This window comes from Heterocephalus glaber, unplaced genomic scaffold (genome assembly GCF_053883595.1).
Source record: "Heterocephalus glaber isolate CG9 unplaced genomic scaffold, H.glaber_assembly_v1.0 deba00001300, whole genome shotgun sequence".
Classification (NCBI taxonomy): Eukaryota; Metazoa; Chordata; class Mammalia; order Rodentia; family Bathyergidae; genus Heterocephalus; species Heterocephalus glaber.
This window is the reverse complement of record NW_028258247.1, coordinates 1-17,629: the sequence shown is the minus strand read 5'-3', so window position 1 is coordinate 17,629 and position 17,629 is coordinate 1. Positions and strand designations below refer to the sequence as shown.

General features: G+C 37.6%; 1 protein-coding gene across 1 annotated transcript in view; it reads left to right on the top strand.

Moving 5' to 3' along the window:
- Window positions 1-5,283, top strand: part of Rnmt (RNA guanine-7 methyltransferase) — a 208,898-nt gene extending 203,615 nt beyond the window's left edge. The window contains exons 13-14 of the transcript XR_015451267.1: window positions 4,481-4,559; window positions 5,176-5,283. The gene's annotated coding sequence lies outside the window, so the exon portion shown is untranslated. The remainder of the gene's footprint in view (window positions 1-4,480; window positions 4,560-5,175) is intronic.
- Window positions 5,284-17,629: the final 12,346 nt, after the last annotated feature.

The following is a 17,629-nucleotide window of genomic DNA, read 5'->3' as shown; positions in this document are numbered from 1 at the left end:
ATTTAGCTCAGTGGTTTTGCCACCTGCTGTGCAAGCACAAGGACCCGAGTTCGATCCCTGGTACCAAAACAAAACAAAACAACCAATCCAACTTCCCAGGTTAATTTGGGCCAGGGATTTAGCTCAGTGGTTTTGCCACCTGCTACGCAAGCACAAGGACCCGAGTTTGATCACCAGTACCAAGAAACAACAACAATAAAAAGCAAAGAAACAAAAGCTAAGTCTTCTTTGAGTATATTTTTGTATATGGATTTTTCTCCTTTAAAATTTTCATACTTCTTTTATTCCAAGGTATACATATTCTTTTATTGTGTATCAAGTAATATTTTAGTATATTTGGTTTTTCCTTTTTAAACATTATTGAATTGATATTAAATTTTAAAGTTGAAACTTAGAATTGGAGAAATAGAGCAATCCTAAATATAAATTTGGACTAGGGGGTTTACTAAGTCAAACAAGTTTATGATACTTGATAAGTATATTCAACATGTCACCTCAAAATGTTTTGCCAGTAACATCAGCATGGGTGTGTGATGTTTTCCTATAGCTTTTTCAGCATACGTATTTTCCTGATTTTTAATAGCTTTAATAGATGTCAATTATTTCGTTATTATTATTTGACTTAATTTAACTAGTTTACCCTGTATGTGAAAAAGCTATGGATGTAAAGAGAACAAAAGACAAAATTTGAAGTCATTTAAAAAATCAGATACAAACTCTTTGATGTTTAGTCGGTAACTTTGTGCAGAAAAAGTCAGAGTTCTTGGCTCTTATCTTTCCATATGTTACATCTGTTCCTCTGCCACATGTAAAACTGGAAGAATTCTGGACAACTGCTTTATAAAATCAAAGAAACTTTAGCTAGATGAACCAATAAGAATCATCTGGTTAGGGGCCAGGGATTTAGCTCAGTGGTTCCACTGCCTGCCTTGCAAACACAAGGTCCCAAGTTTGATCTCCAGTACCCCCCAAAACAAAACAAAACAACAAAAAAACAAGAATCATCTGGTTAAACCATTCATTTTAATAAGATTAAATAAAAACCCATTGAGATTCAAATTAATCAAGATTTTTCAATTAGTAGGTGTCAGGGTGCAATTTAAGACCAAGGTTCCAGACCTTTCTATGAGACATGCTGCCTTTCTGATGCAAATTCCATCTGGGGGCTAATCATGTACCTACAGTTGTCCTTGACATTTAGGCTGAGAAGTGTAAAATTTAGGCTTAGCATACTAATTCTTACTAAATAAAATAAGAGAGTGAATTTCTGTGGACTTATGAGTATTTCTGTGGACTTATTTCTTGGACTTATGAGTATAAAGCCAAACCTATATCTGAATAGGTGGCACAAAATGAGAAGCACATTTCATGAACTGTCTTTAATAGGCTTATGCAAAGAATTCTACAGAAGGTGTCTTAAGCATAGTAATTCCAATGGCAGGTGATTAAATCCTCTGGAAGACTGGATCATCATGATCTTGAATTTTTTCTTGCTGTTGATTGTCTTGTTACCTATTACCTATGAGTTTGTTCACCATTTCTAGACCAAATGAGGAACTGAATTTTACAACTGAAGAAAAGCACACTTTTATCCTATCACCTTTATCATTGCATTTTCACTCTTTCTTGTTTATAAAATGTTCCCGCAACCAGTAACACGAGTCTCAGACCTTAATAATCTTTGACAGCAAAAGTCATACTTCAGATTCAAGCCCAGCTTCTGTGGTGTAAGCTCAAATCAGCAAAACTGCAGAAAACTGTCCTTCCTCAAATTATTTCCCTGTTTCTGATGTCCCCAGGTTAGTGCCTAATGAATATTCAGGCCCAGTCACTTTTGACCCCTGCCTTTTTGTCTTTCTTCTGGACAGTAATGCTGCTGGATATCACTGTCTTCCCCTGATGACCACTGATGATTCATCCTATTATGGTCTCCAAGCAAGGTCATTCCTTCTCCAAATTCCTCATATCTAAAATGTGCTAAAATCATCCACTTTATCTTGAAAATCAAGGAAAAGAAACTTAAAACAGAATAATTTACAACAGCCAGGAGAATTAGATAGGTTTAGAACTGACACATCCAAACTGAAACTATGAAACCCTGCCTCATTCTCACATCCATTCTATGGTAGGGAGGCAGATCAGAGAGGCAAGAGACAGGCGACTCTGGGTACCTCCCTACTTTGGGACTGAGGTCCAATTTTTCCCACCTTAGAGAAGGAAGTTCTCCAAACTGTCTCAACCTGGGCCTGGCATTGTTTTACTGCCCTGGAATGTGTTCTTCCCATGATGACTGACAAAAGAAACATCCATTCTCTTGGGGGTAGTGGAAATCCTGTATTTGCTTCACAGCTTACACAAGATAATCACAATAGTAGGTTGTATATATTCTGAAGTTTGGGCTATACATTCTTAAATTTATGCCTTTACAGGCAAAGAAGTCCTACTCCCTACTGGGTTATCTTGTTCTTTGGGAGCTGCTTTACAACTTTGTAAATGATTGATAATGGATAGAAATGCAAAGCATTTGTTGTTTATAAACACCAAATTATTTCCTGTCTGGCAGAGGAGAGAAGCTCAGTCTCTCTCTCCTATGATGGAAAAGCCAATCTTGTCTCAATTTGCACATTCATTTCACTGTTCTTCCCCATACATTGGACCCTCAAGATACGACTGGCCTGACATACGAACAACTTGGGTTAATTAGGTTAATGGACCTAAGTCTGCCTTTTGTTATCTATAGTGTGTACCCAGGGAAAAATTCAGATCTCGGCTGTATTGACTTACAACTAACTTGAGTTACAACCAGTCCTTGGAAACCGATTGAGTTTGTAGATCAAGAGTCCACTGTATTTGTGTCTATTCTTTGTTGTTTTCTTTTTTTTGGTACCAGGGATCGAACTTGAGTCCTTGTGTTGCGCAGCAGGCAGCAAAACCACTGAGCTAAATCCCTGGCCCTTGTGTCTATTCTTTGGATTCTCTTTTAAACTGGTTAATACCTTAACGTTTTTCAAATTCATGAGAAGAGTAAAATCTTTAACAAATGTTTATTTTGTATAGGAGAATCATGATTTTATCATTTAAAAATTATCTTTTAACACCATGTATGAGATCCTAAAATATGGTTACTCTTTGCTACCTTAAATCTAGTTTAATTCTAATTATATTTTCCTATTAATATGAAGAATACAAAGGATCCAACTTGTGGGTATTTCCCCCTAGCATAATACACACACACACACACACACACACACACACACACACACACACACAGTACCCATGCCCATAAACACAACCCCCAAAATAAGCAATAATGGTTATCCATAAAACAGTTGAAAATCCATGTGTAAGAAGCAAACATTCTCTAGTGCATGGAAGACACAGTTCTGATGATCCATCAGGCAGAATGGGTACTATCTCAGCTTGAATGGTCTATTTGGGTTACTTCCCCATTTTCAGGAGTCCTTCAGGAATGTAGAATAGATGGTTTCTATTTATACCATGGATTTTTCTCAGCACTGTTAATATTTTGGACCAGACGCGTCTTCGATGTGGGAGCAGTCCTGTGCACTGTGGGAAGCTTAGCAGCTTCGCTGGCCTCTACCCATTAGATGGCAGTGTCACGTCCCCCAAATGGCTCCAGACACTGCCCTGGCCAAAATTGCTCCACTTGTGAATCCCTGATGTATTTTATTAAAGGACACACAAAATAACTTATCCAATAGAAGAGGCAGGATCTCTCCAAAGACGTGTGTATACTCAATAAACATATATCAGCATGGATGGGTCTCAGTGGTAATGTTGTGTGATCACAGCAAGTTACAGAATGATTTGAACAGCATGACCATATTTATGTAAATTTTAAAATCACAAAACTTACAGTGTATATTGCTTATAGGGCCATGGATGTGGGGTGAAAATCATAAAACCATGAACATGAATAGACACCAATTTAATGAGTTTCACTGTGTTTGGGAAAAGAGGAAGGAAATTAGGATAGGTTATGTTTAAAAGAAAAGTCATCTCTTTCTATAATGTTTTTCTCACTTTCAAAATCGGTCAAAAACACGACTGCAAATGTTACCTTTTTTTATCCGGCTAACTTATATAGAGACATTGTTATTCTACAAACTTTATTTGACAGAAAAATCTATAAAAAGCTATGAAACATGCAGCTTAAATTTTCTATAGTACTTTGATGCTGTTATTTTTCAATCATCTGTTTCATATTGTTCATATGACTGCTTGCCTTCCTAATTAAGAGTAGCTTTGAATTGGCAGTGTTTTATACAGCAATTTTCTGGTTCAGACTCTAATGACAACCATAATATAAATGTTCTCAGCTTATATGTGTGGAGTGCTTTATCTTTTCTCAGTACTCTTACATCTGTCTTCTCATTTTGTGTTCACAATTTCTTTCACCATCAATCTTAGTTTCAAATCTATTCACCATGTTAATGCATGTTTCATCTTTCTATTGCAGTTACCTTAAGTTTGGGTTACTGACCCTGAGATACCAGATCCCCGGGCAGTTTATGTAAGAAGTGACCCACAAAACACTGGTAGGTAAAGTGAGACAGGGAGAGAAAGAAGTTCAGAGGCAGCAGGTTTAGAGCAGCTTACTGTTTAGGGCTATTGAGGCTCAATTTGACTCCTTTGCGTGAACTCCTATGGATGGCTTTCATAATAGAAAGACACAGTGAGTCATTTGAGATAGAAGTTGGCAAAACCAGAAGTACTTATGATCAGGCCCTTTACAAGAAAAGTTGGCTAACCTGTGCTCTATACCATAAAACTGGGAGAAGCATCCATATTTTCAAGAGTTTTGAGAGTTTCCAGTGTGAAGAAATGTGCAAGAGGGTAAATATCCATAAACATTTCATTTTGAAAGAAGTACGTTAGGGACAAAATCGTACTTCTATAAGAACAAATATTGATTGTTTGGCCTAAAAAATGATCAAGATCCAAGCAGACACTTGAGACGGTTATAACTCTACTATGGAATGAGTTGGAAACAGTTCAGACTTAGGAAATAGTGATCATTCATTGTGCCAAACAACAACTAATTAAAGATTATGGTAGTAATTAGCCAAGACTATGTTCAGGCTGGGAACAGGAAGAGATAGTGGTTGCCAATAATGACTGCAGAAAACTAACGAAGCTTACCTGTCATTCCAGGAGAGGAGAAAACAAAAACAACAAAACTAAAATCCGTGAATGAAAGGGAACATGTAGTGTTCTCTTCCTGTGTCCTCAGGGTGATAAGGAAGACTGAAGAAGGAAAATCTACCTACTGCAGGTAGGTTTAGAAGGTATCTAAAAGTGATAGCTATTTTTGTTACATTAACAGACTGGTTTTTAGAATTTAGTTTTGCAGAAAAGTTGAGTCAATCATACAGGGTTCCCATAGATTTTCTTCTCCACAGTTTCCCTTAATATTCACATCTTGCATTAGTGTGGTACATTTGATACAGTTAAGGAACCAACCCTTTTATATGTTTTATTAAGTAAAGACTATAGTTTACATTAAGGTTCACTCTGTGTTGTGTAATTCTATGAACTTTGACAAATGCATAATGTTATATATCCATCCTAATAGTATTGTATGGAATAATTTCTTTACACTGAAACTTCCCTGTTCTTCATATATTTACACTTCCCCTCACATTCGCCCCAAGTCCTAATAAGCTAATAACCTGGTGACACCTGATGCTTTTTATTGTATACCTATATCTATATCTACATCTACATCTATATGTATATGTCCTCGCACTGCAAGGAATTGAACACGGGTCCTCCAGCATGGTAGGCAGTGCTCTACCACTGAGCTCTAAGCTCACTCCCTAGCCCAAGTGCCTGTAGTTTTGCCATTTCAAGATGTCATACAGTTGGAGTAATACAGTAGGGAGGGGTTCTAGGCCAAATACTTTCACTTAGGAATATGTATGGAAGGCTTCTCCATGCATCTTCTCCCCTTACAGGAAGTTGAATACAAGAAGCACTGAACTTCATTTTTAACCCTTTTCAATTTTATTTTGAGATCTGATCTCACCAAGGTACCCAAGCTGGCCTCGAACATGTGATGTTTTTGCTGCATCCTTCTAAGTACCTGAAGTTAACAGCATGTGTCACCACACCTGGCTTCTTTGCATGTATATTTCCTTTTGTTTTGTTGCTGATATTCAGTAGTGGAGATTGAACCCAAGGCCTTGGACATGCTAGGCAAGCAGGCTACCAGTACACTACATACCAGCCCCTCTTTTTAAGTTGTTATTGCTTTTTGCATTGCTTCATGATATTCCATTGTATGAATGAACTAAAGTTTGTTCATCAGCTCACTTATTGATATCACTTGGTTGTTTCTAGTTTCTGGCATTTTATTTCTCCTATATATTTTGTAGATTGTATCTTGCAGGGAATTGGTCCATTTCATTTAAATGATCAAATTTGTGACATAGCGTAGCTGACCCACCCCACTGGCCAAGGCAAGCCTTCTACTAGGACCTAGACCTGGTACTCTGATCTTCTTGACCTGGGGGCAAGCAAGGATGAATGACAAAGAGACGTGACTCAGTTTAACTTTGGGCAGCCAGGGGGCTCTGGCCCCTTAGGAGCCCCAGCATCTGGCTCATCTTGCATTTATTCACCTAAACATGGGTACAAGCAATCAAAGTAGCACAAGGTTCATCTGCTTTCCAATATCCACTAGTACATACTCTGGTAAACAACTTAATCTTAGGTGTGCTAGCTTTGCTCTGGAACCCGTAATATGGAGTCACCCTGAGTGCAGCCTTTCTCCTTTGTGCTCAGAGGCCAGTTAGGCCTCGCTTCTCTGGTCTCTGACAGCATAGAGTTGTTCAGAATACTGTTAATTATCTTCTTCATTTCAATGAGCTCAGTATTGATGTCCTCTCTTGTTTGTGATATTAGTAATTGACCTCTTTCTCTCTTTGTCTTGATGAGCCTGGTTAGGATTTATCGATTTCATTGATCTTCAAAGAACCATATTCTGCTTTTAGCAATATTTAAAATTTTTTCTATTTTTCAATTGTATTGATTTATGCAATAATTTTTATTGTTTTTTTCTTTTGTTTGCATTCATTTTATTTATTTCTTTATTTGGGTACCTGGGATCGAACTTGGGACCTTGCACTTGTGAGGCAGGTGGCGGAACCACTGAGCTCAATCCCCGGCCCTTAGATTCATTTTATATTGCTCTCACTTGTGTAGCTTCCTAAAGTGGAAGCTTAGATTACTGTTTCTTTTTTTCTAACACTATGCTTTCAATGTTATCAACTTTCCTCTATGCACTGGTTTTGCTGCCTTCAACATATTTTGATAATTTGTGTTCTCATCATTTACTTTAAAATATTTTAAAGTTTCTTGAGACGCTCCTGATAAATGTTATTTGGAAGTGTGTTACAGTCTAAATATTTTGGGAATTTTCTAGCTATGTTTCTATTCTTGATATCAAGCTTAATTTCACTGTAGTACAAGAACAAACTATGATTTGTTAACATCCGTCCTGTGGCCTAGAATGGGGTCTGTCTTAGGAAATGTTCCCTGTGAGCTTCAAGAGAATCTGTTCTGCTTTGTTGGATGAAGTATTTATTAAACGTCAGTAACGTCCAATGAATTGATGGTGGCCTTTCATTCAACTATGCACTTCCAGTTTTTCTTTCAGCTGCATCTATCAATTACTGATTGAAGAGTGTTGAAGTTTCCAACTACAATAATGTATGTGTCTATTTCTTCTGGTAGCTCTAATGGTCTTTTCCCCCCCATATTTTGAGAATCAGTTGTTCAGGTGCATATATGTTAAGATTTACTATGCCTTCTTGGAGAGCTGACTCCATTTATCATTATCTAGTACAATTCTTTATCCCTGAATCTTTCTTGAAGTCTGCTTTGTCTGAAATTGATATTGCTAGTTCAGATTTCATTTGGTTGTGTTGCCATGGTATATCATCTTTCTCTATCCTTCCACTTTCACTTATGTCAAATGGAATTATGTAGAATAGAAAAGCTATACTTGAATTTTTTTCAAAAGTATACTCTGACAGTCTTTACGTTTAAATTGATATATTTAGGTAATTCAGATTAACAATAATCATTGATCTAGCTCAGTTAATCTCTACTGTGCTTGTGTTTTCTAGTCATGACAGTTTTTCATTTCTTCAAAAATCTTCCCTCGTTTTTCTTTTGTTGCTTTGTTAATTTCTAAATTTTAAGCTCTTTTCTTGGTACATTTCAGGTATACAATTCATTTCCATTTATCATTGGGTGTTTGTACCTGTACATGATGTATCTTGTTTCTTATTTTTTTCCCCCATTACCTGTGTGCCCTTCACCCCCTCCACCCTTCCCTATTTACATAGACATCATTTCCATTTATGTTTTCTTTTCTCATAGTTTTTTCTTTCCCTCTTTATCTTTCCCGTTCCCCTCCCTTCACCCCTTCGTCTTTGGACATTTTTCCTAGTTCAAATGATCCATTATCCATTTTAATCACTTTAACCCTTGTTTACACTATCAGTTTCTCACACTGGCCAAAGTATTTGGTATTTACACATGTGTGTCCTATTTGTTTCCCTTAAGAGCATGGCCTTGATATACATCCATTTAGCTATAAATGACTCTAGTTTTTCATTCTTTTTCATTCTTTATGGCTTTTATTAAAAACCCGCACATTTTCTTTTTCCAGGTTCCAGTTGATGGCCACTTGGGCTGCCTCCAAGCTTTAGCTATTACAAACTGTGCCGCTAGGAACATGGGGACACATGTTTCACTGTGGTATGATTCTTTTAATTCTTTGGGGAAGATACCCAGCAGGGGACTATCTGGGTCAAATGGGACCTCTAGCCCTAGTGCTTTGAGGTATCTCCATACTGATTTCCACAGTGGCTGCACCAGTCTACACTCCCACCAGCAATGGAGAAGGGTTCCTTTCTCCCCACAACCCTGCCAGCATTTGTGATTGGATGATTTCTTGATAGCTGCCATTCTTTGTGGTGTGAGGTGGAATCTCAGTGTTGTTTTCATCTGCATCTCTTGAATGATGAGTGATGTTGAACATTTTTTCATATATTTGTTTGCTGCTTTTACTTCTTTGAGAAATGTCTGTTCCCTTCAGGTGCCCATGTTTGAATTGGGTCTTTGAATCTGGGGGGTCAGATTCTTTTCAGTTCTTTATATATTCTAGAGAGCAGTCCTTCTGTCATTTTTCTTGCCTTGTTTCTTTAATGAATACATTTTCTCTCTTCACTTAGCATAGCAATTATACCTTTTAAAAATGTTTGTGTGGGGCAAGGATTTAGCTCAGTGGTTTTGCCGCCTGCTGCGCAAGTGCAAGGACCAGAGTTCAATCCCCAGTACCAAAAAGAAATATTAAATAAATAAAAATTTAGAAAAAATATTAGTGCTTGGCATAGAGTTTGCAATATATATTTACAGCTTACCTAAGACCACCAAGTCTAACTTGTTCATTTCAAAATACAGTATACTGCTTCTCTGCTAACATAGGTACCTTAGAGCGGAGCATTCTCAATTCCCCCGTGCTACTGCTCCCTATGCCAGTGGTGGCAAACCTATGGCACTTGTGCTGCAGCAGGCTGTTTGTATCACTGAAAGCTATGAAAGTTTCACCATCCCTGCCACTGTTGCTGTCACCGATTCCACTCATTCATAAATTATATGCACCCAATATAGTGTTGCTACTAGTACTTTGAGCAGTTGTCTAATAGATTAAGAATAAAATGTTCTATTTTACCTTTCTGTATTCCTCTCCAATGCCCTTTCTTTCTCCCTTCCCTTGTTACTGTCCGCCCCTCCCCACCTCTTTTCCTCCCCCTCTCCTGCCTTTCTTCCTTCTACCTTCCTTAATTCCTTCTCTCCTTTCTGCTTCCTTGGTCTCTTTCTTGTCATATTTGATTTCTATCTCTAAAGAACTTATTGGAACATTTCTTGTCTAGCATATCTGTTGGCATTACATTTCTTCAGTTGTTATTTGAAAAAGACATTTTTCTTTATGTCAGAAATAAAGTTTGGTGTACAAAGAATTTTAGGATTGTATGGATGGGTTATTTATTCCAACACCGTACATATTTTCCTGCATTCTCTTCTTGCTTACATGATTTCTGAGAATGCTGGTGTAATTCTTACCTTTTTCTTTCCATAGGTAAGGTCTTATCTCCCTCCTTTTTACAAGATTTTCTTTGTTTTTGATTTTTACACCTTGAATTTGATACGTGTACTTACAATTTTTTCTGTATTTTCCTTCCTTATTGCTGTAAAGGTTCTTGAACCTGAGATTTGGTGTGTGAACTTCATTTTAGAAAATTCTGAGCTACTATTGCTTCAGTTATTTTGTATGTTCCTCTCTTCTTCTAGAGTTCCCATTACGGGCATGTTATGCCTTTTGTAATTGTCCCACAATCCTTGAATGTTCTGTGATGTTTTTTTTTGTTCTTTTGTTTTCTCTTTGTCTTTCAGCCTAGGGAGTTTCTGTTGACTTATCATCCAGCTCATTGATCTTTTCCCCAGTCATTTCTAACCTGATCATCCTTCAAGGCATTCTTCATTTCTGCCACAATGTTTTTTTGTATCTCACATTTCCTTTTGATTCTTTGTTAGAGTTTCCATTTCTTATTGGTTATGTTATTGAACTCTTCTTTTTTATAGGTATTAATTTTGGGGTACCGTTGTTTTAAAAAACGCTGGTTTTCTTTGTGGGATTTTCATACAGGCCTATAACATATTTTGATCATATCTAGCCCCCTATTACCCTGCCTCACACCTACTTCTTCCTCTTCTTTATTCCCTTTCTCTGGTCAAGTAGTGTCCCTCCTGCTTTCATGTACTTTTTGTAAAAAATCCATGTACTTATCTTTCTCAGTCTGGCTTATTTCACTTATAGTGATGGTCTTTATTTCCATCCATTTACCATAAATGACTTAATTTTGTTTCTTCTATGGCTGAATAACACTCCATTGTTTGTACATATCATATTTTCTTCAGCCATTTATCTGTTTTCATCTAGTCTGATTCCATATCTTGGCTAGTTTGAATTTATGCCACAATAAACAATGATATACAAATTTCTCTGTAGCATACTGACTGTAATTCTTCTGTTCCACATGTGTTCTTAAATGTTTTCTACTTTTTCCATTGTTTCTTGCTCTTATTCAATTCTACTCATTGCAGTGTGATTCTGGCGCCATCTGTAATTCACAATTTAATCGTTTAGCCCTCCATAAAACTGCCTCTTACTCTAGATGCCAGCAGCAAGTGTAGTCCCCATATTTCCTATGCTTCTGACTGACAAGCTATAAATTTTGAAGTCCCAACAACCATTCCAATTTTGATAATTCACTCTAATGGTTCACAGAACACATTAAAAATGCTGTACTGCTGGGGATTTAGCTCAGTGGTTCTACCGCCAGGCTCAAAAGTGCAGCTTCCGGAAAATGCTGTTCTTACAGATACAGTTTTATTATGAAGGAAACACACAGGAAAAGTTCTGGAAGGCCCGGGATTCAGTGCTCTTGTATCATTTCTATGGAATCTGGATGTAGCATTGGCTGTGCACTGCAGTGTGTTCATCATTTGGGATGCTCCACTCGGTGTCCAGAGTTTTCGTATGGGCTGTCATCACACAGGCATGACTGTGTAAACCACTGGGCATGTGACTGAGTTCAGTCTTCAGTGCTTTCTCCTTCATGGAGGTCAGACTGGCCCAGGATTCCAGCTTTCTAATCATGAGTTTGGTCTCTCTAGTGACCAGCCCTGATCCTGAAGCTAATTAGGCATCTACTGTGAGTCATTTCATTAAGATCAACAGTAACACAAACATGCCCATAACTCAGGAAGTTCCAAGGGATTTTGAAATTCTTTGCCGGGAATGGGATCAAAGACCAAATAAATTCTTTAGCATACCATAAAACCTTTAATATATCAATCATAGTTGTTGTAAGCTTCTTATCTGACAATTTCAAAATCTGTGTTATATCTGAATCCAGTACTGATGCTCATTCTGTTTCTTCAGATTGCACGTTCTTCCTGCCTTTAGTATATCCAAAATTTTGTTGTTGGGCACTGAGTCAGTCAGGCTATCAGTATAAAGATGATATTAGTCTGGCCAGGACCTGGGTGTTTCCTATTTAAGGTTTATTATAACTGTGCACCAAAGATTCCATTTTTCTCTAATTTCCCATTGTTTTCCACTTCCATGCTGTCTCCAAGTCTCCTAAGAACCTCTTCTTAAATAGAATGTCTCTCTTAGGTGTCTCATTTGTAACCCACTGTTTTTATATAGGAGCTCTGTCAGTGTAGGGATAAGATTTTGAGGAAGGGAAACATTCCACCTTAAAATTATATATCAGTTTTTTTAATGGACTTGAGTTCCCGAGTTGTAGCCATCAGTAACTTTTCTCAACTTTCTTTTCCTCTTATGCAAGACAGAAAATCTAGAATGACTAACACTGTCTAGTTGCTCTTCCTCTTCATCAGATAAGGCTGTAGCAAAGTAGCTTCCCTTGAGCACAATCTCATTAGAGAAAGTAGAACTGTCTGGGCTTATTTCAAAGTGGTTAATTCTGTTCTTCACTGCTCACAGAAGAGAAGATTGTCTCTCATATTTTACTCACCCCTGGTGGGTCTTCTGAAGGCCAAACCCACACCAGTATAGGAGGCTCCCTAAAACTGGGTACAGTGGATTTTAACTCTGGAGTTAGTCTGAAGTCAGCTTTCAGCAGTTCATCAGTTGCTGTTTATGTTTTCCTAACAGTTTCTATCTCCATATGTCTCTGGTCCTGGTAAACTGTGATTCTCTATATTTGCATGTCTGTCTGGTTTTTGCTGTGGCAGTTTGTGATGTGACCTCAGTGCTCTTACAGATCTAATTAAAGTTGCTGATTTTTAGTTTGTTCAGCTGTTTTTGTATAGTCAGAACAGGAAAGATAATTTCAGAGCTCTTTGTGTGTCAGAGCTAATCAGGAGGCATGACCAGTATGCAACTAGAAGCAGGGTCTGAAATCCATATGTACTTAGGCCATGGCCCATGGGGACAGGCACATTGATTACTTCCAGTGGCCACTGACTCCTCCATAAAACCAGCTTTTCAGCTAAACTGCATTCTAAAAATTTACTACTTGCTAGGTTACTGGTCAGTTAAATGCAGTCTTCAAAAGAAAGACCTTTTAGTGAGATTTGGCTTTGTGATTTGAATTGGCCTTTTTGTTTCCACTCTGTCCAATCTCAGAGGCCTTTTCAGCTGGTGAATGGGTTTCTCATACGTTCTGTGCATTCCTATTACTCTTAATGTATTCTAGAACATGACTTTTTCTGGCTTGTAAGCATCTCCAACCCAACTTATGAATTTTCAGCTCTTTGGATTTAAATCAGAAACATTTTAGTAAGTCTGAGCCCTAGAGACCCACTAGTAATAAGACTATCACTAGGATGAATGGATGAAGGTGTGTGGTGTGTGTGTTGTGTGTTTCAAACCTGTATCAGCGATTTTATAAATTTATACATGTTATAAATTTATGTATCTGATTTCTATGCTAGGTCTAGTAATATATATATACACTTATGTAAATCTTTTGAGAACAATTATATAAAAAGATTTATTTAATACCTATCTTTGTAAGCACATTATAAACTTTTTGACAAGATTTGTAAGTTCCTAACCAGCATTAATATTATATAAAAAATTTGTAATAAAAAGTATCTAACATCTCTTTTCATAAAATATATAACAGTTTAAGAAAATAGTGTATTTTAACGCATATGTTGAGCAAACTGACAATTCTTCCATCTACAAAAGTTTGCAAGATAGTTTTCATGAGAAACAAAAAGATTGAGTTGTCAGCTATTCATAGTGCTTCTCCCTGTTCATTTATTACTTTGCGCACCAACATATTCTGGTAAATGCTTAATATAACTGGTTCTCTCAAAAGAAATGCCCCAAGTGTGAATCTATTAACTTCTTTAGTGCAAATACCCCCATAATGGTCAATTCCAGGGCTGCATAACACTGAGTAGCAGAGGCATGCACTAATCAGATCTCATTAGGGCCTAAGGACTGACTGTAGCATTTGCTGCCTGTAAACAGGAGAACAAAGGATTGTTAGGGGCATCATAACTGTCTGAGAGTGTTGGGAGAAATGCTACATAATACTAGGAAAAATCATTTGAGTAAGCCTAGTTCTCTGGCCTACTCCCAGCTAGGACATTCCAGACATAATTGCATTTTGGCCTCTTGGTCACAACTAGAACCTCAGTGATCCCCCCCACCCCCATGCTGCAATCTCAGGACAAGATACCACACCTGTGAGAGATGCCAGGGAGGAACCAAATCTTCATCTGCATAATTCCTCATTGTTCTTAGATTCCACTGTCCCCACAGCTTTTTGTTACACCTTGTTATCCCAATGTGAAGTACTGAATCTATTTTTCACTTGTTACATTTGTTTCCCCATGTACTGAATAAAAGGGCTGGAAGCTAGACGGTTTTTGTCTTTGCCACCCAGAGCAGCCTGATCAGACCCAAAGCTCAGCTTCTTCTCAGTCTCATTTGGTCCTACCTTTTCCTGTAATTCTCTGTGTCTGCCATGGCTCACAGGTGACTAGGACTTACTGCAGAGTTCAGTAATGTCCCCTTCTCCTGTTTCCCTACATGAGAGTGTTCACATATTTTATATAAGATGAGGGGAAAGTCACAGGGTTGGGCTGGTGAGGCTCTCATTGAAATTTTTCATGGAGATTTCTGGTTTTTGAGTGACGAGGTGTGTGGGCTTTAAAAAATATATGGACCATTTGATTTTCAGATACCTAGGCAAACAAGGTGATATTTGTGTTGTATATGCTTTTGTGTGTCAGGTAGGAAAAAAAATTGTCAGTTGGGAAATAATGCTGTTTTTTTTATTCCTTAGCATTTAGAGTTTAAATATAATGACTTTAGTAATAATCCTACTAATAACTATATTGGTCTTGGTAAGATATCCTATTTTCCCACAGTATTGGCCATTTAATCATTGAAGGTGTTATGTGAAGAAATATGATGACTCTGAGAATGTTGCTGGTACTGAAGTTTTGATGGGATCCAAAGAGTGTTAACGTTTTCCCTAATGATGAAAGTGGACCAAGGTTATTTGTTGGTACTTGATAGAGAACAACTGTGTCCTTAAATGTATTTATCACATGGATCTACTTCGGTTCGGTTCAAGACAATCACTGTGTACATACATTTTTATTAATGGAGCTTTCCAGGTATGCAGGCAAGTGATAAGGAAGGATAGATGAAACCCTTGACTAACACTGAGAAACCATGAAATTAGAACTGTGACACCTGGAACTTGTGTTCTCAAGTCTTTTGCTCTCCCATCAAGCTCTTTCCAAGTGCACAGAGATGAGCTGCTGTTACATTTCTCATTAAAGATCTTGTTTCCAGACATCAAGGTAGTTAATGATACTGTTGAAATTCTTCTACTGAAATTGTTTTGGTATGTGTGCAGATGAAATAATGGCCAGCTTAAGTGGGAATACTCAGCTTAACTGAAGGTGATTCCGCATGTGGGTGACCCACCTAAGGATTGTTGCCAGAACTGCATAAAAGGAGGATAGGAGGGGAGGAATGCTGGCTGCTGATTTCCCAGGAGAAGCTTTGTTGGAAACTGGAACTCAATGGCTTTTCTTGCTGTTGCTCCCTCAGTGGGTGGGGGGTTGCTGGTTTTTGCCTTTGTCTTGAGTGTCACCTCCCTGGTTCCAGTGCAGATCCCTCAGTGTTCTGGCACAGATTGTTCACCCTGCTGGCATAGACTTTTGAGCTTCTACCACTGGCCCTTGGGCCTTTTGGTGCAGATTCTTGATATGAACTTGCATGAGGACATTGCTGAGGGCTGTAGGCCTCTGGCTGGACTCATGTGAATATTATGTGGAAAGATCTATTGCACTTTTCTGGGTTTGACTTTTTGGGAGAATATTGTAAGACAGTCCTATAAATTTGTATATCCTGTGGTAAATCTGTTTCCTTGGAAACACTGACTAGAACAGTATGTTTATAGGTAAAAAAATAAATTTGTAACAGTAAACATGGATTTTTCTTTATTTGCAGGTAATAGACATGCAATGAGATGTGCACCAAACACTGGGATTTTTAGATTTCTGTCAAGACCTTATAGTAACCCTTTCAACTGTTTGGTCAGCCACACCATGTAGGTAGGTGGTTTCATGTAGATTCTGATGTAGGCCCAGACCACAGCACAGCTTGGCAATCTTACTGGTTTTACCTTCTCAAAGTATTCTTAAAATGTATTTCTAAAGCCTTTTGCAGATTTGTATCATGAGATCACAGTTAATCTAACATCAGCCTTTAATGGCAGACATTGCTTTTTATGCAAAACAAATGCTGATGTAGACCAAAACTAAAGCACAGACCACCTGATCTTCAGATCACATGAGGCAAGTGGTTATGGTTTCACTACCACTTGCCATCATGATTTCTTTGCCATATTCAGGTGAGAATAATAACATCCTTAGGAACACTTGAAACCATGCAGTTTCTTTTCCTGTATTTCAGAGAGGATGTGTAGCCTGTAAGGAGGTTGCACATATCCAAGTATTTATCACATATTTCCCAACTATAGTAATCATAGGAACTAGGCAGATATTCCACGAAGAAATGTTGTCTTATCTGACATTATCCTTGACCTTGGAGAACCACAAGAATCCAGGTAGAGTCCTGTGATCATGGATTGTAAAAGAAGCTATTCAACAGTTCCTGGTAGGTTGTGTCTTGATTCCTGTCAGGGGTTAACAGTGAATTTAAAAAGTTCATTATCAGGAGATATTTCTGTATTAGAGTAAATATTTCATGTACAGCACATGCAACGACGACCATTAGATCATCAAATATCTGGGTCAGTGATGTTGGTTTCCCTACAATTTTTATCATATGATTTAAAAAATGTAAGTATGTAGATAAGAAAATACAGTATTTCATATTCTAGAAACCATATTATTGCATTATCTTACATTTAGAGAGAATTTACCCTGGAATTTCCAATGACTGTCATGTACTCAGGTTATTATTAAGCATTTATGCATCATGGAAGTTTAACAATTAAAATTAGCATTCATGAGATAATGAGGTTTGGGAACAATGATGGTTCATCCTAAAAATATCAAGAATACAGTAGAGTTGATGAGTCCATGTAGAAATGAAATCTTGCAATAATGACAATAAAGAAAGTTATTTGAAGGGTCCCAGTAGAAAATTCTTAACCATACATATACTTGTCACCCATGTTTTTACATTTCCATGCAGATACAGTGGTAAGTCTCATGATGACCAACAGTGACAATTTGTTGAACCCATGGCCATGATGATCAAGAGGGATATTGTAAGTGTGGGGTTCTTACATTTATTTTAGCATGTTTCCTGTACATATTTAGTAAAGGAATGATTCTGTTTACCACTGCTAGTAACAAGTAGCTTATTATATAAAGTTTTGATAAACTCTGAATTTAATCCTAGGAAGTGTGGAGGCATATGCAGGGATCCATGTAAGTTATTCAACTGATCCACATCACAGTATTGACCATAAATTTTTTCTACAGGTAGCCAGCCAAG